The sequence below is a fragment of the Schistocerca nitens genome, chromosome 6 (assembly GCF_023898315.1).
Source record: "Schistocerca nitens isolate TAMUIC-IGC-003100 chromosome 6, iqSchNite1.1, whole genome shotgun sequence".
Lineage (NCBI taxonomy): Eukaryota > Metazoa > Arthropoda > Insecta > Orthoptera > Acrididae > Schistocerca > Schistocerca nitens.
In genome coordinates this window covers 116144521-116169426 of record NC_064619.1, presented here as the reverse complement: position 1 = coordinate 116169426, position 24906 = coordinate 116144521, and the positions used below count along the sequence as shown (strand labels likewise).

General features: G+C 49.1%; 27 non-coding genes across 27 annotated transcripts; all 27 read left to right on the top strand.

Moving 5' to 3' along the window:
* Positions 1–724: 724 nt before the first annotated feature.
* Positions 725–796, top strand: Trnat-cgu (transfer RNA threonine (anticodon CGU)). The gene has a single exon. It is a non-coding gene; the product is annotated as a tRNA-Thr (tRNA).
* A 333-nt stretch (positions 797–1129) lies between these two features.
* Positions 1130–1203, top strand: Trnan-guu (transfer RNA asparagine (anticodon GUU)). Its single transcript has one exon. It is a non-coding gene; the product is annotated as a tRNA-Asn (tRNA).
* A 7012-nt stretch (positions 1204–8215) lies between these two features.
* Positions 8216–8289, top strand: Trnan-guu (transfer RNA asparagine (anticodon GUU)). Its single transcript has one exon. It is a non-coding gene; the product is annotated as a tRNA-Asn (tRNA).
* A 693-nt stretch (positions 8290–8982) lies between these two features.
* Trnat-cgu (transfer RNA threonine (anticodon CGU)) lies at positions 8983–9054 on the top strand. The gene has a single exon. It is a non-coding gene; the product is annotated as a tRNA-Thr (tRNA).
* A 333-nt stretch (positions 9055–9387) lies between these two features.
* Trnan-guu (transfer RNA asparagine (anticodon GUU)) lies at positions 9388–9461 on the top strand. The gene has a single exon. It is a non-coding gene; the product is annotated as a tRNA-Asn (tRNA).
* A 1249-nt stretch (positions 9462–10710) lies between these two features.
* On the top strand, positions 10711–10782 carry Trnat-cgu (transfer RNA threonine (anticodon CGU)). The gene has a single exon. It is a non-coding gene; the product is annotated as a tRNA-Thr (tRNA).
* Positions 10783–11115: 333 nt separating this feature from the next.
* Trnan-guu (transfer RNA asparagine (anticodon GUU)) lies at positions 11116–11189 on the top strand. The gene has a single exon. It is a non-coding gene; the product is annotated as a tRNA-Asn (tRNA).
* A 693-nt stretch (positions 11190–11882) lies between these two features.
* Positions 11883–11954, top strand: Trnat-cgu (transfer RNA threonine (anticodon CGU)). The gene has a single exon. It is a non-coding gene; the product is annotated as a tRNA-Thr (tRNA).
* Positions 11955–12287: 333 nt separating this feature from the next.
* Positions 12288–12361, top strand: Trnan-guu (transfer RNA asparagine (anticodon GUU)). Its single transcript has one exon. It is a non-coding gene; the product is annotated as a tRNA-Asn (tRNA).
* A 689-nt stretch (positions 12362–13050) lies between these two features.
* On the top strand, positions 13051–13122 carry Trnat-cgu (transfer RNA threonine (anticodon CGU)). Its single transcript has one exon. It is a non-coding gene; the product is annotated as a tRNA-Thr (tRNA).
* A 333-nt stretch (positions 13123–13455) lies between these two features.
* Positions 13456–13529, top strand: Trnan-guu (transfer RNA asparagine (anticodon GUU)). The gene has a single exon. It is a non-coding gene; the product is annotated as a tRNA-Asn (tRNA).
* A 971-nt stretch (positions 13530–14500) lies between these two features.
* Trnat-cgu (transfer RNA threonine (anticodon CGU)) lies at positions 14501–14572 on the top strand. The gene has a single exon. It is a non-coding gene; the product is annotated as a tRNA-Thr (tRNA).
* Positions 14573–14905: 333 nt separating this feature from the next.
* Trnan-guu (transfer RNA asparagine (anticodon GUU)) lies at positions 14906–14979 on the top strand. The gene has a single exon. It is a non-coding gene; the product is annotated as a tRNA-Asn (tRNA).
* A 693-nt stretch (positions 14980–15672) lies between these two features.
* Trnat-cgu (transfer RNA threonine (anticodon CGU)) lies at positions 15673–15744 on the top strand. Its single transcript has one exon. It is a non-coding gene; the product is annotated as a tRNA-Thr (tRNA).
* A 333-nt stretch (positions 15745–16077) lies between these two features.
* Trnan-guu (transfer RNA asparagine (anticodon GUU)) lies at positions 16078–16151 on the top strand. Its single transcript has one exon. It is a non-coding gene; the product is annotated as a tRNA-Asn (tRNA).
* A 689-nt stretch (positions 16152–16840) lies between these two features.
* Trnat-cgu (transfer RNA threonine (anticodon CGU)) lies at positions 16841–16912 on the top strand. Its single transcript has one exon. It is a non-coding gene; the product is annotated as a tRNA-Thr (tRNA).
* A 333-nt stretch (positions 16913–17245) lies between these two features.
* Trnan-guu (transfer RNA asparagine (anticodon GUU)) lies at positions 17246–17319 on the top strand. The gene has a single exon. It is a non-coding gene; the product is annotated as a tRNA-Asn (tRNA).
* A 967-nt stretch (positions 17320–18286) lies between these two features.
* Trnat-cgu (transfer RNA threonine (anticodon CGU)) lies at positions 18287–18358 on the top strand. Its single transcript has one exon. It is a non-coding gene; the product is annotated as a tRNA-Thr (tRNA).
* A 333-nt stretch (positions 18359–18691) lies between these two features.
* On the top strand, positions 18692–18765 carry Trnan-guu (transfer RNA asparagine (anticodon GUU)). Its single transcript has one exon. It is a non-coding gene; the product is annotated as a tRNA-Asn (tRNA).
* Positions 18766–19458: 693 nt separating this feature from the next.
* Trnat-cgu (transfer RNA threonine (anticodon CGU)) lies at positions 19459–19530 on the top strand. Its single transcript has one exon. It is a non-coding gene; the product is annotated as a tRNA-Thr (tRNA).
* Positions 19531–19863: 333 nt separating this feature from the next.
* On the top strand, positions 19864–19937 carry Trnan-guu (transfer RNA asparagine (anticodon GUU)). Its single transcript has one exon. It is a non-coding gene; the product is annotated as a tRNA-Asn (tRNA).
* Positions 19938–20908: 971 nt separating this feature from the next.
* Trnat-cgu (transfer RNA threonine (anticodon CGU)) lies at positions 20909–20980 on the top strand. Its single transcript has one exon. It is a non-coding gene; the product is annotated as a tRNA-Thr (tRNA).
* Positions 20981–21313: 333 nt separating this feature from the next.
* Positions 21314–21387, top strand: Trnan-guu (transfer RNA asparagine (anticodon GUU)). Its single transcript has one exon. It is a non-coding gene; the product is annotated as a tRNA-Asn (tRNA).
* A 693-nt stretch (positions 21388–22080) lies between these two features.
* On the top strand, positions 22081–22152 carry Trnat-cgu (transfer RNA threonine (anticodon CGU)). Its single transcript has one exon. It is a non-coding gene; the product is annotated as a tRNA-Thr (tRNA).
* Positions 22153–22485: 333 nt separating this feature from the next.
* Positions 22486–22559, top strand: Trnan-guu (transfer RNA asparagine (anticodon GUU)). Its single transcript has one exon. It is a non-coding gene; the product is annotated as a tRNA-Asn (tRNA).
* Positions 22560–23249: 690 nt separating this feature from the next.
* Positions 23250–23324, top strand: Trnat-cgu (transfer RNA threonine (anticodon CGU)). Its single transcript has one exon. It is a non-coding gene; the product is annotated as a tRNA-Thr (tRNA).
* Positions 23325–23657: 333 nt separating this feature from the next.
* Positions 23658–23731, top strand: Trnan-guu (transfer RNA asparagine (anticodon GUU)). The gene has a single exon. It is a non-coding gene; the product is annotated as a tRNA-Asn (tRNA).
* Positions 23732–24906: the final 1175 nt, after the last annotated feature.

Here is a 24906-nt window from a genome sequence, read left to right as displayed (position 1 = left end):
CGTATACGTCGCGACTGCCATATGACAGGGCCTGTCTCTCGATGTCGATTTGTATTTGGTGTCTCTTAAGTGTCGGTCTGCAGTGGGCCGCTGTTGGCCGAGAGACGTGCAGTTTGAGTGATGCCACAGAGCCTTATACACATTCAGCCAAGTGACACTGTAGGTAAAAACATGGCCCTACACAGACGTTCTACTCTTTTCCTATTTATTCGTCATGTGTGACACTGCAGTAGAGCGACGCCCACTACAAAAGACGTATTCTTTACATTCAATTTCAGCGTATACGTCGCGACTGCCATATGACAGGGCCTGTCTCTCGATGTCGATTTGTATTTGGTGTCTCTTAAGTGTCGGTCTGCAGTGGGCCGCTGTTGGCCGAGAGACGTGCAGTCGCTCGCCTTACATGAAGCCCCATGGGCAACGCCAGTGCCACTGTGGGCAACAGCATACTGTAGCCAGAGAGAGGAGCCGAAAGGCGCATTTCGCAGTCGAGCCACGCTATCCCACAAGCTGTGCACTAGGTCAGGATTGTGCAGACCGCAAACTTCTGGTGGCCCGACGCTCGTCGTCGATCGTAAGGGCGAAACAGTCAAGAGATTTGGAAAACGGCAATGTGGACACCCCCAGCAGCAGCTGTGTGCCAAATCCGATATCTGGTCGAGGGCTGCAAGATTCAGTATGATGAAGTGACAATTCGTGGATAGCTCACAAACGCCAAGCTGCCGCCTTTTTAGCTCAGTGGTAGAGCACTGGTCTCGTAAACCAGGGGTCGTGATTTCGAACCTCACAGAAGGCATTCATTTTTTTAACCTTCCTGCAAGGAGCGGAGCTATCTCGACCAGCATCTAACACATGGCAGTACACTGAATGAAAGGGATGTTCTACAACCTATGACAAGTATTCTACTGGCCTCAGAGGTTTTCTGAATGCATAGGCACAACAGTGGTTTGTATGCATTTTGTAGTATAATGTCATGCTTGGCGATGTCATTCGTTTACGAGCCTCGCTACAGTGTGCATGCACGTTATCCATGTGAAGAGGCGCAAGCAGATGCTACCATTCTGCGAGATTCCTGCAGAAGGTATACCAATTGCGTTGATATACAGAGCACAAGTGAGCCAAATTCAAGGCCTCCGTGGCGCAATCGGCTAGCGCGTTCGGCTGTTAACCGAAAGGTTGGTGGTTCGAGCCCACCCGGGGGCGAAATCGTTTTAACCGGCACCGAGGTGAGGACATACGTCAACTTTGTTAGAGATACACAGCTAGCGTGACAATTTGGCTGTGTTTGAGTGATGCCACAGAGCCTTATACACATTCAGCCAAGTGACACTGTAGGTAAAAACATGGCCCTACACAGACGTTCTACTCTTTTCCTATTTATTCGTCATGTGTGACACTGCAGTAGAGCGACGCCCACTACAAAAGACGTATTCTTTACATTCAATTTCAGCGTATACGTCGCGACTGCCATATGACAGGGCCTGTCTCTCGATGTCGATTTGTATTTGGTGTCTCTTAAGTGTCGGTCTGCAGTGGGCCGCTGTTGGCCGAGAGACGTGCAGTCGCTCGCCTTACATGAAGCCCCATGGGCAACGCCAGTGCCACTGTGGGTAACAGCATACTGTAGCCAGAGAGAGGAGCCGAAAGGCGCATTTCGCAGTCGAGCCACGCTATCCCACAAGCTGTGCACTAGGTCAGGATTGTGCAGACCGCAAACTTCTGGTGGCCCGACGCTCGTCGTCGATCGTAAGGGCGAAACAGTCAAGAGATTTGGAAAACGGCAATGTGGACACCCCCAGCAGCAGCTGTGTGCCAAATCCGATATCTGCTCGAGGGCTGCAAGATTCAGTATGATGAAGTGACAATTCGGGGATAGCTCACAAACGCCAAGCTGCCGCCTTCTTAATCAGTTCCGCCGCGGCCGCGGCCGTGTGCAGACGTGCGGTTGTGTTCGCTTCGCCTGTGCTTAAGGGCGCACGCAGCTGTTGGTACTGTAAGTACTCCTTCAAGAAAGTGATGGAAGATGAGTTGAGACGTTACACGCTACGATTTGGATTTCCGTATGGATTTGCACGACCACAGGTTCACGAACTCGTTGACTGGTTTTACGATCGATTGGGACTGCGAGATGACGAAGTTCTTGGGTTTTCGTATGATTTTCTTGCGAACGCTGTTTATGTAAAATTGATTAGTGACGATCCTTGCGTTCGTATTATGACCCTCACGGAGGGCACAGCGGATTTTGTGAATTCTAAAGGCGAAATTTGTAAAGTATCAGTTAGTCATGCTGGACTAGGGCTACGAACCGTCCGTATATTTAATCTGCCTTTCGAAGTTAGCTTCGATAGAATTCGGCAAGCGTTGTCTCCCTACGGTAATGTCTTACAAATTCATGCCGAACAATGGAGGGGTTACAAACATTTCAATGTTGATAACGGCGTTCGGAATGCGAAAATTGATTTGACGAAGCACATCCCGTCCAACATTTTGGTGCAGGGTTTTCGGGCGCTGGTGATGTACGAAGGACAACCGCGAACTTGCGTAATTTGTGGTTCTACGGACCATTTAAAATCTGCTTGTCCCCGTGTCCGGGCGGGTCGCCGAGGAATGCAACATCGTCTTACACCTCTCGATGGGCACGATGGCAATCGGTTGTCTTACGCGCAGACATTGATGGAGTCGCCTACGACACACCCGACGCTCCACCAACCGGCTGCGGTGACCCCAGACGCCGGTGCGGTCATTGTAAACAACTCTGCGGCAACCCCCGCATGTCCCGTTCGTAGTGATGTCGCCGATATCGACAGCCACGCTGTACACCTGCAGGTTTCCCCGACTGTCGGCCTTCGTGCCGACCATGAAGGACCGACTCCCGTCCCTACTCCAACTACGTCCGTCGAGCTGAAGCAGTTGTCGGATGGTGGCGACAGGTCGCGCGTTTCTTGCCCCCCTGACGTGGCACCCCCCACACCCCTCCCTCTCGGCGGTGACCTATCTGAGGAAGGCTCTACACACAGTCTCTTGACGGACGTCCAAACCGTTTCTGACGGCGACGCACCTCCCCCGAGAACCGGGAAATCTAAGCGGTCGGCACGAAAGCAGAGTGAGGAGGAGATCCGCACTCTGGAAAAGAAATTGCAGCGCACTATAAAGCAGATCCGAAAAGACGGCAGTGAACGCGGCGGCACAGATGAAATGGGTTCCGTCGCGCGCCACGTGGGGGAGGCCGATATGGAGATGCATGTCGACCGTCCGCGTTCTGAGCTGATGGATACTGGCCATCAGCATACGCCAGCTGACAAGTCTTGGGCAGACGAAAGTGAATAAACCGGACCCTTTCTATCCCCACCATGCAAGATTATAAACTTGCCACAGTTAATTTAAATAGGATCGCATCCGATGTCAAACTTAAATGCTTGACCGACTATCTATATGCCGCCGATATAGATATAGTTTTCTTCCAAGAAGTTGTGTCACCCAAGGTTGGAGAAATACCTGGGTATGATGCCATATTAAATCTTGGCACTGAGGCGGGCACTGCGATTTTATTTAAAGCTGGCATCGCTTATCAACCTACAGCGCTTTTAGACACGGGACGCGGCATTGCCGCCCAATTCCAGGATTTGCTTCTCCTGAACGTGTACGCCCCGACAGGATCCGCTGGCAGAAGGGACAGAAGTGATTTTTTTAGGGCTGAAGTTGTGCCCTTATTGACAAACGTGCGTCTGAAGCTCATCCTGGGTGGGGATTTCAACTGCGTTTTACGCAAAGAAGATCAAAGTCCGAATTTTAATTTTTGTCCCGAGCTACTAATGTTAACAGATGGACTGCATTTACAAGATAGTTGGTGTCATCTTCGACCACACACGATGGGCTATACCTATGTAAGTGCTGCTTCTTCTAGCCGTCTGGATAGGTTTTATGTTTCTCAAGATCTTTTACATACCATTCGTGATTGTGAACTATGGCCGCTCAGTTTCAGTGACCACTCCGCATACCATATAACGATTCGGAATGTGCGACAGCAGACCTTTTTGGGACGCGGCACGTGGCAGCTGAATGTCTCGCTGCTAGATGAAGCGGAGTTACGGCGTTGCCTCGTTGACACCTGGCAGCAGTGCCTCCAGAGGCAAGCTCGGTATAGGGAGCGCGTTCTTTGGTGGACGGAGCTTGTTAAGCCGCGGATTAAGAAATGTATTTACCAGTTTGCCAGGACCAGGGCTTATTGGAGGAAACGGTCTCTAGAATTTTATTTCCTCGGTTTACGCCAGCTGTACAGCGATCCCTCTGCTTTGTCCGACAACCTGATCCGCATCAAGCGTATCAAAGCAAAAATTACTGCTTTAGTTCGTGAAGCCCTTGTTGGCAATCGGGTACGATCGCGCTCTTCTGATGACGTCGCCCACGAGTCCGCATCGTTATTCCATCTCATACGGGAAACCAAACGTGGTAAACAAAAAATTATTGCTCATCTGAAGGATGCTGGCGGGAATCTGTACAATGAGCAGGGTGCTATCAAGACGCATGTTTTCAATTATTTTCGACAACATTATTCCGAGTCAGATACCGATCTATCGGCGGGGGACGATTTTTTAAACGACATCGCCTCCACTGTGGATCAGGATGATAACACTGCTCTCTTGGCCAATGTCACAAACTCTGAAGTTAAGTCCATCCTTGCGTGCGCTGCCAAGAACAAAGCCGCCGGCTTAGACGGCTTGCCGGTCGAATTTTATTCACGGTTCTGGGATGTGATCGGCGACGAATTGACCGCCATGTATAACGACCTGTTATCGCGTGCTGCCTTCCCCCCGCAGTTCACGGAAGGAATGGTTGTCCTGGTTCCCAAAACATCCAATCCGACTATGTTAAATGACTTTCGGCCAATTACGTTGCTTAACTCCGATTTTAAGATCTTGACTAGGATTATAAACACCAGGCTTAAAGTAGTTCTTGGCAAAGTACTTGGCCCTTATCAGACGAGTGCAGTCAGTGGTCGATCGATGTTAAATGCCCTGTGTGAATATCGCGACCTGACTTATTTAACTTGGATTACCAACACTGATTTGGCGTTATTGTTTCTCGACTTCGATAAGGCGTTTGATAGAGTTAATCACGGCTTTTTATTGCGCACCATGAGTCAGATGGGATTCAACCAGCGTTTTCGACAGCTTATTCAGAAATGTATCTGCGGAACGTCTTCACGCGTGAAGGTTAACGGCCAGTTAACCGCCCCCGTGCCCATACGACAGGCAGTGCGACAAGGGTGCCCCCTTTCTATGACGTTATTCTCGATCGCTATAGAGCCACTTCTTAAAAAGTTTTACGTAACTTTACACGGGTTGCAAACGTTAAACACAAAAACGGTCTGTCACGCCTATGCCGACGATATCAGTGTGCTTATTACTAACACCGAAGAGCTGGGGTCAGTTCGTCGGATTGTCCATCAGTACTCTGTCGCTTGTGGCGCTAGACTTAATGAGCGAAAGTCCAAAATTATGCCGTTAGGTCGCAACCCCCACTCCATCGGTATTTCTTGGTTGGACAAGACCGAAGACCTGTGGCATCTCGGCCTGGTTATATCACCGAACCCCCAGGCCATGCTCCACGTGAATTGGGAACGCAAGCTTACCATCTTACGTGCGGTGATCAAAGAACATAACATGCGGTCTTTAGACCGGATGCAGAGGGCACAGTTTATTAATAGTTACGTTTTCAGTAAGCTCTATCACACTGCCGCTGTTTTACCAATCCCGACAGCCATTGCGAAAAAAAATTTTAGCACTTGCTTGCTGGTATGTCTGGCGAGGGAACATCTTTAAAGTTTCCTTTAAAGCTACCTCGTTACTTCGTTCCCGAGGTGGCTTAGGCGTCAAAGACGTTGAATCCCAATGTGTGGCGACTTTTTTAACTCGTACTTCCCGCATACTACACAGTAACCCAAATAGTCTCACGGAACGGCTTTTCAACACCTTACGTCCAAAGGATTTGTCTGCGCCAACGTCTGTGGGACACATTCATCCTGAACTTGGCTATATCCGGCGGTATTATGTGGAGCTCAGCTATGTTCAGGACAACCCGCATCCGTTCAACACGGCGGCGACCTATCGTGCTCTTACTAAACGGCAGCTGGATAACCCAATTGAGAAGAAATATTTAGGTAAAAACTGGAGAAATGTATGGAAGAACATTAGTTATCCGCTCCTTCGCTCCAGAGTTCGATCTGTTTGGTATGACGCTGTCAATGAGGTGATTCCCACTGGAGAGAAATTGCACAAAATCAAGCTGCGGCCCACCCCGTTTTGTGAGAAGTGTAACTTAGTGGAAACGCTGCCGCATCTCTTCCACTGCCGGGATCAAACACAAATATGGCAGTGGACACGAAAGAAACTCGCAGTCATTAATAGGACGTCGGATTCTTCCATTCAACTTCATGACGCGCTTCAACCAGACTGGCAGCTTTATCCTCAATCTAAGAATAATAGTTATGTCTGGCTCATGGGCCAGTTCGTCTATTACATGCTCGTCCATACAACGCCAACGCTACACGATTATCAGATGTACCTCATCGAAGAGTACTATGCGATTAAGAAATTGCGACAGTATCAAGACCAGTTTCAAAATTTTCTCGCTATTGCTTTAAGTGATGGCAGAATTTAAGTTTACAGATCCATTGGACGGATTTTTTTTTTCATTACTTTGTTATATTGTTGTTGTTTCCATGGATATGGTCTGCTCCGCACCATCAGCTGTGGGTGATTTGCATCATGGGTCAAACGGCGGTACTGAGTGCACAGTGCACTTGGCCTCGAACATTTAATTGTTTTTTGGAGTTACTTTTCATTTTCAAATGACAGCACTTTACTTTTGGTTCCGCAGAGCGACACCCAGAAGAGGCTCCTCATTTGTTTACTTTCATTTCGCATTATTTTTCATCAAAGCTGCACGAAGATTTAGTACGAACCAGGAGTTTCCAGCAGCTTCTATTCCTCCTATCAAGAGGCTTTACAATACGGGAAATGGTTGTTTTGGCATGTCCCTGCTCTATGGTGTCACCACGTTACCAGCGCGCATCTTCCAATGCATGGCAAGCTCAGGGTTTTGAGAAGCGGCAATCCACACTCACCCATCGGGAAACAGAATGCACAATACTTATCAACGACATGGAAACTGGGAAAATTATTTCTACGCGAAGACCAACTTTGAGTACCTGCTGTGCTGGATTTCATACTGTGCTGCGTAATCCTAAGGCCAGACATGGATTTCTTTTAACATTCTGTTTATATTTATAAAAACAATGGAACACACATGACGCCACATTATAAATTAAACAAAATATAATAATACTTCTGGAACTATAAATTCACATCACAAAACGATGCAAATGGGTGCGGGGTATGGCGGTGACATCGTGGCCAGGCCTCAGGATTGCGACCCCTGCCCACCTTGCCGCCGGCTGCCTAGCACTCACGTGCATTACAAACAAAAAAAAAATTAAAAAATAAAAAACAATAAAAAAAATAAAAAAAGTCTAGTAAACCAGAAACAAAAAAGTGGCGCAATTGGTTAGCGCCAAAAAAATGGTATAAAAAAATGGATAAGGCGTCGGCCTAAAAAAAAAAAAAACAAAACAAAAAAACAAAAAAAATGGTGTAACGGTTAGCACTCTGGACTCTGAATCCAGCGATCCGAGTTCGAATCTAAAAAAAAATAAAAAAAAATAAAAAAAAAATAAAAAAAAAATAAAAAAAAAAAGGTGGCCGAGTGGTTAAGGCGTTGGACTGCTAATCCAAAAAAAAAAAAAAAAGAAAAAAAAAAAACTCAGTGGTAGAGCACTGGTCTCGTAAACCAGGGGTCGTGATTTCGAACCTCACAGAAGGCATTCATTTTTTTAACCTTCCTGCAAGGAGCGGAGCTATCTCGACCAGCATCTAACACATGGCAGTACACTGAATGAAAGGGATGTTCTACAACCTATGACAAGTATTCTACTGGCCTCAGAGGTTTTCTGAATGCATAGGCACAACAGTGGTTTGTATGCATTTTGTAGTATAATGTCATGCTTGGCGATGTCATTCGTTTACGAGCCTCGCTACAGTGTGCATGCACGTTATCCATGCGAAGAGGCGCAAGCAGATGCTACCATTCTGCGAGATTCCTGCAGAAGGTATACCAATTGCGTTGATATACAGAGCACAAGTGAGCCAAATTCAAGGCCTCCGTGGCGCAATCGGCTAGCGCGTTCGGCTGTTAACCGAAAGGTTGGTGGTTCGAGCCCACCCGGGGGCGAAATCGTTTTAACCGGCACCGAGGTGAGGACATACGTCAACTTTGTTAGAGATACACAGCTAGCGTGACAATTTGGCTGTGTTTGAGTGATGCCACAGAGCCTTATACACATTCAGCCAAGTGACACTGTAGGTAAAAACATGGCCCTACACAGACGTTCTACTCTTTTCCTATTTATTCGTCATGTGTGACACTGCAGTAGAGCGACGCCCACTACAAAAGACGTATTCTTTACATTCAATTTCAGCGTATACGTCGCGACTGCCATATGACAGGGCCTGTCTCTCGATGTCGATTTGTATTTGGTGTCTCTTAAGTGTCGGTCTGCAGTGGGCCGCTGTTGGCCGAGAGACGTGCAGTCGCTCGCCTTACATGAAGCCCCATGGGCAACGCCAGTGCCACTGTGGGCAACAGCATACTGTAGCCAGAGAGAGGAGCCGAAAGGCGCATTTCGCAGTCGAGCCACGCTATCCCACAAGCTGTGCACTAGGTCAGGATTGTGCAGACCGCAAACTTCTGGTGGCCCGACGCTCGTCGTCGATCGTAAGGGCGAAACAGTCAAGAGATTTGGAAAACGGCAATGTGGACACCCCCAGCAGCAGCTGTGTGCCAAATCCGATATCTGGTCGAGGGCTGCAAGATTCAGTATGATGAAGTGACAATTCGGGTATAGCTCACAAACGCCAAGCTGCCGCCTTCTTAGCTCAGTGGTAGAGCACTGGTCTCGTAAACCAGGGGTCGTGATTTCGAACCACACAGAAGGCATTCATTTATTTAACCTTCCTGCAAGGAGCGGAGCTATCTCGACCAGCATCTAACACATGGCAGTACACTGAATGAAAGGGATGTTCTACAACCTATGACAAGTATTCTACTGGCCTCAGTGGTTTTCTGAATGCATAGGCACAACAGTGGTTTGTATGCATTTTGTAGTATAATGTCATGCTTGGCGATGTCATTCGTTTACGAGCCTCGCTACAGTGTGCATGCACGTTATCCATGTGAAGAGGCGCAAGCAGATGCTACCATTCTGCGAGATTCCTGCAGAAGGTATACCAATTGCGTTGATATACAGAGCACAAGTGAGCCAAATTCAAGGCCTCCGTGGCGCAATCGGCTAGCGCGTTCGGCTGTTAACCGAAAGGTTGGTGGTTCGAGCCCACCCGGGGGCGAAATCGTTTTAACCGGCACCGAGGTGAGGACATACGTCAACTTTGTTAGAGATACACAGCTAGCGTGACAATTTGGCTGTGTTTGAGTGATGCCACAGAGCCTTATACACATTCAGCCAAGTGACACTGTAGGTAAAAACATGGCCCTACACAGACGTTCTACTCTTTTCCTATTTATTCGTCATGTGTGACACTGCAGTAGAGCGACGCCCACTACAAAAGACGTATTCTTTACATTCAATTTCAGCGTATACGTCGCGACTGCCATATGACAGGGCCTGTCTCTCGATGTCGATTTGTATTTGGTGTCTCTTAAGTGTCGGTCTGCAGTGCGCCGCTGTTGGCCGAGAGACGTGCAGTTTGAGTGATGCCACAGAGCCTTATACACATTCAGCCAAGTGACCCTGTAGGTAAAAACATGGCCCTACACAGACGTTCTACTCTTTTCCTATTTATTCGTCATGTGTGACACTGCAGTAGAGCGACGCCCACTACAAAAGACGTATTCTTTACATTCAATTTCAGCGTATACGTCGCGACTGCCATATGACAGGGCCTGTCTCTCGATGTCGATTTGTATTTGGTGTCTCTTAAGTGTCGGTCTGCAGTGGGCCGCTGTTGGCCGAGAGACGTGCAGTTTGAGTGATGCCACAGAGCCTTATACACATTCAGCCAAGTGACACTGTAGGTAAAAACATGGCCCTACACAGACGTTCTACTCTTTTCCTATTTATTCGTCATGTGTGACACTGCAGTAGAGCGACGCCCACTACAAAAGACGTATTCTTTACATTCAATTTCAGCGTATACGTCGCGACTGCCATATGACAGGGCCTGTCTCTCGATGTCGATTTGTATTTGGTGTCTCTTAAGTGTCGGTCTGCAGTGGGCCGCTGTTGGCCGAGAGACGTGCAGTCGCTCGCCTTACATGAAGCCCCATGGGCAACGCCAGTGCCACTGTGGGCAACAGCATACTGTAGCCAGAGAGAGGAGCCGAAAGGCGCATTTCGCAGTCGAGCCACGCTATCCCACAAGCTGTGCACTAGGTCAGGATTGTGCAGACTGCAAACTTCTGGTGGCCCGACGCTCGTCGTCGATCGTAAGGGCGAAACAGTCAAGAGATTTGGAAAACGGCAATGTGGACACCCCCAGCAGCAGCTGTGTGCCAAATCCGATATCTGGTCGAGGGCTGCAAGATTCAGTATGATGAAGTGACAATTCGGGGATAGCTCACAAACGCCAAGCTGCCGCCTTCTTAGCTCAGTGGTAGAGCACTGGTCTCGTAAACCAGGGGTCGTGATTTCGAACCTCACAGAAGGCATTCATTGTTTTAACCTTCCTGCAAGGAGCGGAGCTATCTCGACCAGCATCTAACACATGGCAGTACACTGAATGAAAGGGATGTTCTACAACCTATGACAAGTATTCTACTGGCCTCAGAGGTTTTCTGAATGCATAGGCACAACAGTGGTTTGTATGCATTTTGTAGTATAATGTCATGCTTGGCGATGTCATTCGTTTACGAGCCTCGCTACAGTGTGCATGCACGTTATCCATGTGAAGAGGCGCAAGCAGATGCTACCATTCTGCGCGATTCCTGCAGAAGGTATACCAATTGCGTTGATATACAGAGCACAAGTGAGCCAAATTCAAGGCCTCCGTGGCGCAATCGGCTAGCGCGTTCGGCTGTTAACCGAAAGGTTGGTGGTTCGAGCCCACCCGGGGGCGAAATCGTTTTAACCGGCACCGAGGTGAGGACATACGTCAACTTTGTTAGAGATACACAGCTAGCGTGACAATTTGGCTGTGTTTGAGTGATGCCACAGAGCCTTATACACATTCAGCCAAGTGACACTGTAGGTAAAAACATGGCCCTACACAGACGTTCTACTCTTTTCCTATTTATTCGTCATGTGTGACACTGCAGTAGAGCGACGCCCACTACAAAAGACGTATTCTTTACATTCAATTTCAGCGTATACGTCGCGACTGCCATATGACAGGGCCTGTCTCTCGATGTCGATTTGTATTTGGTGTCTCTTAAGTGTCGGTCTGCAGTGGGCCGCTGTTGGCCGAGAGACGTGCAGTCGCTCGCCTTACATGAAGCCCCATGGGCAACGCCAGTGCCACTGTGGGTAACAGCATACTGTAGCCAGAGAGAGGAGCCGAAAGGCGCATTTCGCAGTCGAGCCACGCTATCCCACAAGCTGTGCACTAGGTCAGGATTGTGCAGACCGCAAACTTCTGGTGGCCCGACGCTCGTCGTCGATCGTAAGGGCGAAACAGTCAAGAGATTTGGAAAACGGCAATGTGGACACCCCCAGCAGCAGCTGTGTGCCAAATCCGATATCTGCTCGAGGGCTGCAAGGTTCAGTATGATGAAGTGACAATTCGGGGATAGCTCACAAACGCCAAGCTGCCGCCTTCTTAACTCAGTGGTAGAGCACTGGTCTCGTAAACCAGGGGTCGTGAGTTCGAACCTCACAGAAGGCATTCATTTTTTTAACCTTCCTGCAAGGAGCGGAGCTATCTCGACCAGCATCTAACACATGGCAGTACACTGAATGAAAGGGATGTTCTACAACCTATGACAAGTATTCTACTGGCCTCAGAGGTTTTCTGAATGCATAGGCACAACAGTGGTTTGTATGCATTTTGTAGTATAATGTCATGCTTGGCGATGTCATTCGTTTACGAGCCTCGCTACAGTGTGCATGCACGTTATCCATGTGAAGAGGCGCAAGCAGATGCTACCATTCTGCGAGATTCCTGCAGAAGGTATACCAATTGCGTTGATATACAGAGCACAAGTGAGCCAAATTCAAGGCCTCCGTGGCGCAATCGGCTAGCGCGTTCGGCTGTTAACCGAAAGGTTGGTGGTTCGAGCCCACCCGGGGGCGAAATCGTTTTAACCGGCACCGAGGTGAGGACATACGTCAACTTTGTTAGAGATACACAGCTAGCGTGACAATTTGGCTGTGTTTGAGTGATGCCACAGAGCCTTATACACATTCAGCCAAGTGACACTGTAGGTAAAAACATGGCCCTACACAGACGTTCTACTCTTTTCCTATTTATTCGTCATGTGTGACACTGCAGTAGAGCGACGCCCACTACAAAAGACGTATTCTTTACATTCAATTTCAGCGTATACGTCGCGACTGCCATATGACAGGGCCTGTCTCTCGATGTCGATTTGTATTTGGTGTCTCTTAAGTGTCGGTCTGCAGTGGGCCGCTGTTGGCCGAGAGACGTGCAGTCGCCTTACATGAAGCCCCATGGGCAACGCCAGTGCCACTGTGGGCAACAGCATACTGTAGCCAGAGAGAGGAGCCGAAAGGCGCATTTCGCAGTCGAGCCACGCTATCCCACAAGCTGTGCACTAGGTCAGGATTGTGCAGACCGCAAACTTCTGGTGGCCCGACGCTCGTCGTCGATCGTAAGGGCGAAACAGTCAAGAGATTTGGAAAACGGCAATGTGGACACCCCCAGCAGCAGCTGTGTGCCAAATCCGATATCTGGTCGAGGGCTGCAAGATTCAGTATGATGAAGTGACAATTCGGGGATAGCTCACAAACGCCAAGCTGCCGCCTTCTTAGCTCAGTGGTAGAGCACTGGTCTCGTAAACCAGGGGTCGTGATTTCGAACCTCACAGAAGGCATTCATTTTTTTAACCTTCCTGCAAGGAGCGGAGCTATCTCGACCAGCATCTAACACATGGCAGTACACTGAATGAAAGGGATGTTCTACAACCTATGACAAGTATTCTACTGGCCTCAGAGGTTTTCTGAATGCATAGGCACAACAGTGGTTTGTATGCATTTTGTAGTATAATGTCATGCTTGGCGATGTCATTCGTTTACGAGCCTCGCTACAGTGTGCATGCACGTTATCCATGTGAAGAGGCGCAAGCAGATGCTACCATTCTGCGAGATTCCTGCAGAAGGTATACGAATTGCGTTGATATACAGAGCACAAGTGAGCCAAATTCAAGGCCTCCGTGGCGCAATCGGCTAGCGCGTTCGGCTGTTAACCGAAATGTTGGTGGTTCGAGCCCACCCGGGGGCGAAATCGTTTTAACCGGCACCGAGGTGAGGACATACGTCAACTTTGTTAGAGATACACAGCTAGCGTGACAATTTGGCTGTGTTTGAGTGATGCCACAGAGCCTTATACACATTCAGCCAAGTGACACTGTAGGTAAAAACATGGCCTTACACAGACGTTCTACTCTTTTCCTATTTATTCGTCATGTGTGACACTGCAGTAGAGCGACGCCCACTACAAAAGACGTATTCTTTACATTCAATTTCAGCGTATACGTCGCGACTGCCATATGACAGGGCCTGTCTCTCGATGTCGATTTGTATTTGGTGTCTCTTAAGTGTCGGTCTGCAGTGGGCCGCTGTTGGCCGAGAGACGTGCAGTTTGAGTGATGCCACAGAGCCTTATACACATTCAGCCAAGTGACACTGTAGGTAAAAACATGGCCCTACACAGACGTTCTACTCTTTTCCTATTTATTCGTCATGTGTGACACTGCAGTAGAGCGACGCCCACTACAAAAGACGTATTCTTTACATTCAATTTCAGCGTATACGTCGCGACTGCCATATGACAGGGCCTGTCTCTCGATGTCGATTTGTATTTGGTGTCTCTTAAGTGTCGGTCTGCAGTGGGCCGCTGTTGGCCGAGAGACGTGCAGTCGCTCGCCTTACATGAAGCCCCATGGGCAACGCCAGTGCCACTGTGGGCAACAGCATACTGTAGCCAGAGAGAGGAGCCGAAAGGCGCATTTCGCAGTCGAGCCACGCTATCCCACAAGCTGTGCACTAGGTCAGGATTGTGCAGACTGCAAACTTCTGGTGGCCCGACGCTCGTCGTCGATCGTAAGGGCGAAACAGTCAAGAGATTTGGAAAACGGCAATGTGGACACCCCCAGCAGCAGCTGTGTGCCAAATCCGATATCTGGTCGAGGGCTGCAAGATTCAGTATGATGAAGTGACAATTCGGGGATAGCTCACAAACGCCAAGCTGCCGCCTTCTTAGCTCAGTGGTAGAGCACTGGTCTCGTAAACCAGGGGTCGTGATTTCGAACCTCACAGAAGGCATTCATTGTTTTAACCTTCCTGCAAGGAGCGGAGCTATCTCGACCAGCATCTAACACATGGCAGTACACTGAATGAAAGGGATGTTCTACAACCTATGACAAGTATTCTACTGGCCTCAGAGGTTTTCTGAATGCATAGGCACAACAGTGGTTTGTATGCATTTTGTAGTATAATGTCATGCTTGGCGATGTCATTCGTTTACGAGCCTCGCTACAGTGTGCATGCACGTTATCCATGTGAAGAGGCGCAAGCAGATGCTACCATTCTGCGCGATTCCTGCAGAAGGTATACCAATTGCGTTGATATACAGAGCACAAGTGAGCCAAATTCAAGGCCTCCGTGGCGCAATCGGCTAGCGCGTTCGGCTGTTAACCGAAAGGTTGGTGGTTCGAGCCCACCCGGGGGCGAAATCGTTTTAACCGGCACCGAGGTGAGGACATACGTCAACTTTGTTAGAGATACACAGCTAGCGTGACAATTTGGCTGTGTTTGAGTGATGCCACAGAGCCTTATACACATTCAGCCAAGTGACACTGTAGGTAAAAACATGGCCCTACACAGACGTTCTACTCTTTTCCTATTTATTCGTCATGTGTGACACTGCAGTAGAGCGACGCCCACTACAAAAGACGTATTCTTTACATTCAATTTCAGCGTATACGTCGCGACTGCCATATGACAGGGCCTGTCTCTCGATGTCGATTTGTATTTGGTGTCTCTTAAGTGTCGGTCTGCAGTGGGCCGCTGTTGGCCGAGAGACGTGCAGTCGCTCGCCTTACATGAAGCCCCATGGGCAACGCCAGTGCCACTGTGGGTAACAGCATACTGTAGCCAGAGAGAGGAGCCGAAAGGCGCATTTCGCAGTCGAGCCACGCTATCCCACAAGCTGTGCACTAGGTCAGGATTGTGCAGACCGCAAACTTCTGGTGGCCCGACGCTCGTCGTCGATCGTAAGGGCGAAACAGTCAAGAGATTTGGAAAACGGCAATGTGGACACCCCCAGCAGCAGCTGTGTGCCAAATCCGATATCTGCTCGAGGGCTGCAAGGTTCAGTATGATGAAGTGACAATTCGGGGATAGCTCACAAACGCCAAGCTGCCGCCTTCTTAACTCAGTGGTAGAGCACTGGTCTCGTAAACCAGGGGTCGTGAGTTCGAACCTCACAGAAGGCATTCATTTTTTTAACCTTCCTGCAAGGAGCGGAGCTATCTCGACCAGCATCTAACACATGGCAGTACACTGAATGAAAGGGATGTTCTACAACCTATGACAAGTATTCTACTGGCCTCAGAGGTTTTCTGAATGCATAGGCACAACAGTGGTTTGTATGCATTTTGTAGTATAATGTCATGCTTGGCGATGTCATTCGTTTACGAGCCTCGCTACAGTGTGCATGCACGTTATCCATGTGAAGAGGCGCAAGCAGATGCTACCATTCTGCGAGATTCCTGCAGAAGGTATACCAATTGCGTTGATATACAGAGCACAAGTGAGCCAAATTCAAGGCCTCCGTGGCGCAATCGGCTAGCGCGTTCGGCTGTTAACCGAAAGGTTGGTGGTTCGAGCCCACCCGGGGGCGAAATCGTTTTAACCGGCACCGAGGTGAGGACATACGTCAACTTTGTTAGAGATACACAGCTAGCGTGACAATTTGGCTGTGTTTGAGTGATGCCACAGAGCCTTATACACATTCAGCCAAGTGACACTGTAGGTAAAAACATGGCCCTACACAGACGTTCTACTCTTTTCCTATTTATTCGTCATGTGTGACACTGCAGTAGAGCGACGCCCACTACAAAAGACGTATTCTTTACATTCAATTTCAGCGTATACGTCGCGACTGCCATATGACAGGGCCTGTCTCTCGATGTCGATTTGTATTTGGTGTCTCTTAAGTGTCGGTCTGCAGTGGGCCGCTGTTGGCCGAGAGACGTGCAGTCGCCTTACATGAAGCCCCATGGGCAACGCCAGTGCCACTGTGGGCAACAGCATACTGTAGCCAGAGAGAGGAGCCGAAAGGCGCATTTCGCAGTCGAGCCACGCTATCCCACAAGCTGTGCACTAGGTCAGGATTGTGCAGACCGCAAACTTCTGGTGGCCCGACGCTCGTCGTCGATCGTAAGGGCGAAACAGTCAAGAGATTTGGAAAACGGCAATGTGGACACCCCCAGCAGCAGCTGTGTGCCAAATCCGATATCTGGTCGAGGGCTGCAAGATTCAGTATGATGAAGTGACAATTCGGGGATAGCTCACAAACGCCAAGCTGCCGCCTTCTTAGCTCAGTGGTAGAGCACTGGTCTCGTAAACCAGGGGTCGTGATTTCGAACCTCACAGAAGGCATTCATTTTTTTAACCTTCCTGCAAGGAGCGGAGCTATCTCGACCAGCATCTAACACATGGCAGTACACTGAATGAAAGGGATGTTCTACAACCTATGACAAGTATTCTACTGGCCTCAGAGGTTTTCTGAATGCATAGGCACAACAGTGGTTTGTATGCATTTTGTAGTATAATGTCATGCTTGGCGATGTCATTCGTTTACGAGCCTCGCTACAGTGTGCATGCACGTTATCCATGTGAAGAGGCGCAAGCAGATGCTACCATTCTGCGAGATTCCTGCAGAAGGTATACGAATTGCGTTGATATACAGAGCACAAGTGAGCCAAATTCAAGGCCTCCGTGGCGCAATCGGCTAGCGCGTTCGGCTGTTAACCGAAATGTTGGTGGTTCGAGCCCACCCGGGGGCGAAATCGTTTTAACCGGCACCGAGGTGAGGACATACGTCAACTTTGTTAGAGATACACAGCTAGCGTGACAATTTGGCTGTGTTTGAGTGATGCCACAGAGCCTTATACACATTCAGCCAAGTGACACTGTAGGTAAAAACATGGCCTTACACAGACGTTCTACTCTTTTCCTATTTATTCGTCATGTGTGACACTGCAGTAGAGCGACGCCCACTACAAAAGACGTATTCTTTACATTCAATTTCAGCGTATACGTCGCGACTGCCATATGACAGGGCCTGTCTCTCGATGTCGATTTGTATTTGGTGTCTCTTAAGTGTCGGTCTGCAGTGGGCCGCTGTTGGCCGAGAGACGTGCAGTTTGAGTGATGCCACAGAGCCTTATACACATTCAGCCAAGTGACACTGTAGGTAAAAACATGGCCCTACACAGACGTTCTACTCTTTTCCTATTTATTCGTCATGTGTGACACTGCAGTAGAGCGACGCCCACTACAAAAGACGTATTCTTTACATTCAATTTCAGCGTATACGTCGCGACTGCCATATGACAGGGCCTGTCTCTCGATGTCGATTTGTATTTGGTGTCTCTTAAGTGTCGGTCTGCAGTGGGCCGCTGTTGGCCGAGAGACGTGCAGTCGCCTTACATGAAGCCCCATGGGCAACGCCAGTGCCACTGTGGGCAACAGCATACTGTAGCCAGAGAGAGGAGCCGAAAGGCGCATTTCGCAGTCGAGCCACGCTATCCCACAAGCTGTGCACTAGGTCAGGATTGTGCAGACCGCAAACTTCTGGTGGCCCGACGCTCGTCGTCGATCGTAAGGGCGAAACAGTCAAGAGATTTGGAAAACGGCAATGTGGACACCCCCAGCAGCAGCTGTGTGCCAAATCCGATATCTGCTCGAGGGCTGCAAGATTCAGTATGATGAAGTGACAATTCGGGGATAGCTCACAAACGCCAAGCTGCCGCCTTCTTAACTCAGTGGTAGAGCACTGGTCTCGTAAACCAGGGGTCGTGAGTTCGAACCTCACACAAGGCATTCATTTTTTTAACCTTCCTGCAAGGAGCGGAGCTATCTCGACCAGCATCTAACACATGGCAGTACACTGAATGAAAGGGATGTTCTACAACCTATGACAAGTATTCTACTGGCCTCAGAGGTTTTCTGAATGCATAGGCACAACAGTGGTTTGTATGCATTTTGTAGTATAATGTCATGCTTGGCGATGTCATTCGTTTACGAGCCTCGCTACAGTGTGCATGCACGTTATCCATGTGAAGAGGCGCAAGCAGATGCTACCATTCTGCGAGATTCCTGCAGAAGGTATACCAATTGCGTTGATATACAGAGCACAAGTGAGCCAAATTCAAGGCCTCCGTGGCGCAATCGGCTAGCGCGTTCGGCTGTTAACCGAAAGGTTGGTGGTTCGAGCCCACCCGGGGGCGAAATCGTTTTAACCGGCACCGAGGTGAGGACATACGTCAACTTTGTTAGAGATACACAGCTAGCGTGACAATTTGGCTGTGTTTGAGTGATGCCACAGAGCCTTATACACATTCAGCCAAGTGACACTGTAGGTAAAAACATGGCCCTACACAGACGTTCTACTCTTTTCCTATTTATTCGTCATGTGTGACACTGCAGTAGAGCGACGCCCACTACAAAAGACGTATTCTTTACATTCAATTTCAGCGTATACGTCGCGACTGCCATATGACAGGGCCTGTCTCTCGATGTCGATTTGTATTTGGTGTCTCTTAAGTGTCGGTCTGCAGTGGGCCGCTGTTGGCCTAGAGACGTGCAGTCGCTCGCCTTACATGAAGCCCCATGGGCAACGCCAGTGCCACTGTGGGCAACAGCATACTGTAGCCAGAGAGAGGAGCCGAAAGGCGCATTTCGCAGTCGAGCCACGCTATCCCACAAGCTGTGCACTAGGTCAGGATTGTGCAGACCGCAAACTTCTGGTGGCCCGACGCTCGTCGTCGATCGTAAGGGCGAAACAGTCAAGAGATTTGGAAAACGGCAATGTGGACACCCCCAGCAGCAGCTGTGTGCCAAATCCGATATCTGGTCGAGGGCTGCAAGATTCAGTATGATGAAGTGACAATTCGGGGATAGCTCACAAACGCCAAGCTGCCGCCTTCTTAACTCAGTGGTAGAGCACTGGTCTCGTAAACCAGGGGTCGTGAGTTCGAACCTCACAGAAGGCATTCATTTTTTTAACCTTCCTGCAAGGAGCGGAGCTATCTCGACCAGCATCTAACACATGGCAGTACACTGAATGAAAGGGATGTTCTACAACCTATGACAAGTATTCTACTGGCCTCAGAGGTTTTCTGAATGCATAGGCACAACAGTGGTTTGTATGCATTTTGTAGTATAATGTCATGCTTGGCGATGTCATTCGTTTACGAGCCTCGCTACAGTGTGCATGCACGTTATCCATGTGAAGAGGCGCAAGCAGATGCTACCATTCTGCGAGATTCCTGCAGAAGGTATACGAATTGCGTTGATATACAGAGCACAAGTGAGCCAAATTCAACGCCTCCGTGGCGCAATCGGCTAGCGCGTTCGGCTGTTAACCGAAAGGTTGGTGGTTCGAGCCCACCCGGGGGCGAAATCGTTTTAACCGGCACCGAGGTGAGGACATACGTCAACTTTGTTAGAGATACACAGCTAGCGTGACAATTTGGCTGTGTTTGAGTGATGCCACAGAGCCTTATACACATTCAGCCAAGTGACACTGTAGGTAAAAACATGGCCCTACACAGACGTTCTACTCTTTTCCTATTTATTCGTCATGTGTGACACTGCAGTAGAGCGACGCCCACTACAAAAGACGTATTCATTACATTCAATTTCAGCGTATACGTCGCGACTGCCATATGACAGGGCCTGTCTCTCGATGTCGATTTGTATTTGGTGTCTCTTAAGTGTCGGTCTGCAGTGGGCCGCTGTTGGCCGAGAGACGTGCAGTTTGAGTGATGCCACAGAGCCTTATACACATTCAGCCAAGTGACACTGTAGGTAAAAACATGGCCCTACACAGACGTTCTACTCTTTTCCTATTTATTCGTCATGTGTGACACTGCAGTAGAGCGACGCCCACTACAAAAGACGTATTCTTTACATTCAATTTCAGCGTATACGTCGCGACTGCCATATGACAGGTCCTGTCTCTCGATGTCGATTTGTATTTGGTGTCTCCTAAGTGTCGGTCTGCAGTGGGCCGCTGTTGGCCGAGAGACGTGCAGTCGCTCGCCTTACATGAAGCCCCATGGGCAACGCCAGTGCCACTGTGGGCAACAGCATACTGTAGCCAGAGAGAGGAGCCGAAAGGCGCATTTCGCAGTCGAGCCACGCTATCCCACAAGCTGTGCACTAGGTCAGGATTGTGCAGACCGCAAACTTCTGGTGGCCCGACGCTCGTCGTCGATCGTAAGGGCGAAACAGTCAAGAGATTTGGAAAACGGCAATGTGGACACCCCCAGCAGCAGCTGTGTGCCAAATCCGATATCTGCTCGAGGGCTGCAAGATTCAGTATGATGAAGTGACAATTCGGGGATAGCTCACAAACGCCAAGCTGCCGCCTTCTTAGCTCAGTGGTAGAGCACTGGTCTCGTAAACCAGGGGTCGTCATTTCGAACCTCACAGAAGGCATTCATTTTTTTAACCTTCCTGCAAGGAGCGGAGCTATCTCGACCAGCATCTAACACATGGCAGTACACTGAATGAAAGGGATGTTCTACAACCTATGACAAGTATTCTACTGGCCTCAGAGGTTTTCTGAATGCATAGGCACAACAGTGGTTTGTATGCATTTTGTAGTATAATGTCATGCTTGGCGATGTCATTCGTTTACGAGCCTCGCTACAGTGTGCATGCACGTTATCCATGTGAAGAGGCGCAAGCAGATGCTACCATTCTGCGAGATTCCTGCAGAAGGTATACCAATTGCGTTGATATACAGAGCACAAGTGAGCCAAATTCAAGGCCTCCGTGGCGCAATCGGCTAGCGCGTTCGGCTGTTAACCGAAAGGTTGGTGATTCGAGCCCACCCGGGGGCGAAATCGTTTTAACCGGCACCGAGGTGAGGACATACGTCAACTTTGTTAGAGATACACAGCTAGCGTGACAATTTGGCTGTGTTTGAGTGATGCCACAGAGCCTTATACACATTCAGCCAAGTGACACTGTAGGTAAAAACATGGCCCTACACAGACGTTCTACTCTTTTCCTATTTATTCGTCATGTGTGACACTGCAGTAGAGCGACGCCCACTACAAAAGACGTATTGTTTACATTCAATTTCAGCGTATACGTCGCGACTGCCATATGACAGGGCCTGTCTCTCGATGTCGATTTGTATTTGGTGTCTCTTAAGTGTCGGTCTGCAGTGGGCCGCTGTTGGCCGAGAGACGTGCAGTCGCTCGCCTTACATGAAGCCCCATGGGCAACGCCAGTGCCACTGTGGGCAACAGCATACTGTAGCCAGAGAGAGGAGCCGAAAGGCGCATTTCGCAGTCGAGCCACGCTATCCCACAAGCTGTGCACTAGGTCAGGATTGTGCAGACCGCAAACTTCTGGTGGCCCGACGCTCGTCGTCGATCGTAAGGGCGAAACAGTCAAGAGATTTGGAAAACGGCAATGTGGACACCCCCAGCAGCAGCTGTGTGCCAAATCCGATATCTGCTCGAGGGCTGCAAGATTCAGTATGATGAAGTGACAATTCGGGGATAGCTCACAAACGCCAAGCTGCCGCCTTCTTAACTCAGTGGTAGAGCACTGGTCTCGTAAACCAGGGGTGGTGAGTTCGAACCTCACAGAAGGCATTCATTTTTTTAACCTTCCTGCAAGGAGCGGAGCTATCTCGACCAGCATCTAACACATGGCAGTACACTGAATGAAAGGGATGTTCTACAACCTATGACAAGTATTCTACTGGCCTCAGAGGTTTTCTGAATGCATAGGCACAACAGTGGTTTGTATGCATTTTGTAGTATAATGTCATGCTTGGCGATGTCATTCGTTTACGAGCCTCGCTACAGTGTGCATGCACGTTATCCATGTGAAGAGGCGCAAGCAGATGCTACCATTCTGCGAGATTCCTGCAGAAGGTATACCAATTGCGTTGATATACAGAGCACAAGTGAGCCAAATTCAAGGCCTCCGTGGCGCAATCGGCTAGCGCGTTCGGCTGTTAACCGAAAGGTTGGTGGTTCGAGCCCACCCGGGGGCGAAATCGTTTTAACCGGCACCGAGGTGAGGACATACGTCAACTTTGTTAGAGATACACAGCTAGCGTGACAATTTGGCTGTGTTTGAGTGATGCCACAGAGCCTTATACACATTCAGCCAAGTGACACTGTAGGTAAAAACATGGCCCTACACAGACGTTCTACTCTTTTCCTATTTATTCGTCATGTGTGACACTGCAGTAGAGCGACGCCCACTACAAAAGACGTATTGTTTACATTCAATTTCAGCGTATACGTCGCGACTGCCATATGACAGGGCCTGTCTCTCGATGTCGATTTGTATTTGGTGTCTCTTAAGTGTCGGTCTGCAGTGGGCCGCTGTTGGCCGAGAGACGTGCAGTCGCTCGCCTTACATGAAGCCCCATGGGCAACGCCAGTGCCACTGTGGGCAACAGCATACTGTAGCCAGAGAGAGGAGCCGAAAGGCGCATTTCGCAGTCGAGCCACGCTATCCCACAAGCTGTGCACTAGGTCAGGATTGTGCAGACCGCAAACTTCTGGTGGCCCGACGCTCGTCGTCGATCGTAAGGGCGAAACAGTCAAGAGATTTGGAAAACGGCAATGTGGACACCCCCAGCAGCAGCTGTGTGCCAAATCCGATATCTGCTCGAGGGCTGCAAGATTCAGTATGATGAAGTGACAATTCGGGGATAGCTCACAAACGCCAAGCTGCCTCCTTCTTAACTCTGTGGTAGAGCACTGGTCTCGTAAACCAGGGGTCGTGAGTTCGAACCTCACAGAAGGCATTCATTTTTTTAACCTTCCTGCAAGGAGCGGAGCTATCTCGACCAGCATCTAACACATGGCAGTACACTGAATGAAAGGGATGTTCTACAACCTATGACAAGTATTCTACTGGCCTCAGAGGTTTTCTGAATGCATAGGCACAACAGTGGTTTGTATGCATTTTGTAGTATAATGTCATGCTTGGCGATGTCATTCGTTTACGAGCCTCGCTACAGTGTGCATGCACGTTATCCATGTGAAGAGGCGCAAGCAGATGCTACCATTCTGCGAGATTCCTGCAGAAGGTATACCAATTGCGTTGATATACAGAGCACAAGTGAGCCAAATTGAAGGCCTCCGTGGCGCAATCGGCTAGCGCGTTCGGCTGTTAACCGAAAGGTTGGTGGTTCGAGCCCACCCGGGGGCGAAATCGTTTTAACCGGCACCGAGGTGAGGACATACGTCAACTTTGTTAGAGATACACAGCTAGCGTGACAATTTGGCTGTGTTTGAGTGATGCCACAGAGCCTTATACACATTCAGCCAAGTGACACTGTAGGTAAAAACATGGCCCTACACAGACGTTCTACTCTTTTCCTATTTATTCGTCATGTGTGACACTGCAGTAGAGCGACGCCGACTACAAAAGACGTATTCTTTACATTCAATTTCAGCGTATACGTCGCGACTGCCATATGACAGGGCCTGTCTCTCGATGTCGATTTGTATTTGGTGTCTCTTAAGTGTCGGTCTGCAGTGGGCCGCTGTTGGCCGAGAGACGTGCAGTTTGAGTGATGCCACAGAGCCTTATACACATTCAGCCAAGTGACACTGTAGGTAAAAACATGGCCCTACACAGACGTTCTACTCTTTTCCTATTTATTCGTCATGTGTGACACTGCAGTAGAGCGACGCCCACTACAAAAGACGTATTCTTTACATTCAATTTCAGCGTATACGTCGCGACTGCCATATGACAGGGCCTGTCTCTCGATGTCGATTTGTATTTGGTGTCTCTTAAGTGTCGGTCTGCAGTGGGTCGCTGTTGGCCGAGAGACGTGCAGTTTGAGTGATGCCACAGAGCCTTATACACATTCAGCCAAGTGACACTGTAGGTAAAAACATGGCCCTACACAGACGTTCTACTCTTTTCCTATTTATTCGTCATGTGTGACACTGCAGTAGAGCGACGCCCACTACAAAAGACGTATTCTTTACATTCAATTTCAGCGTATACGTCGCGACTGCCATATGACAGGGCTTGTCTCTCGATGTCGATTTGTATTTGGTGTCTCTTAAGTGTCGGTCTGCAGTGGGCCGCTGTTGGCCGAGAGACGTGCAGTTTGAGTGATGCCACAGAGCCTTATACACATTCAGCCAAGTGACACTGTAGGTAAAAACATGGCCCTACACAGACGTTCTACTCTTTTCCTATTTATTCGTCATGTGTGACACTAGAGTAGAGCGACGCCCACTACAAAAGACGTATTCTTTACATTCAATTTCAGCGTATACGTCGCGACTGCCATATGACAGGGCCTGTCTCTCGATGTCGATTTGTATTTGGTGTCTCTTAAGTGTCAGTCTGCAGTGGGCCGCTGT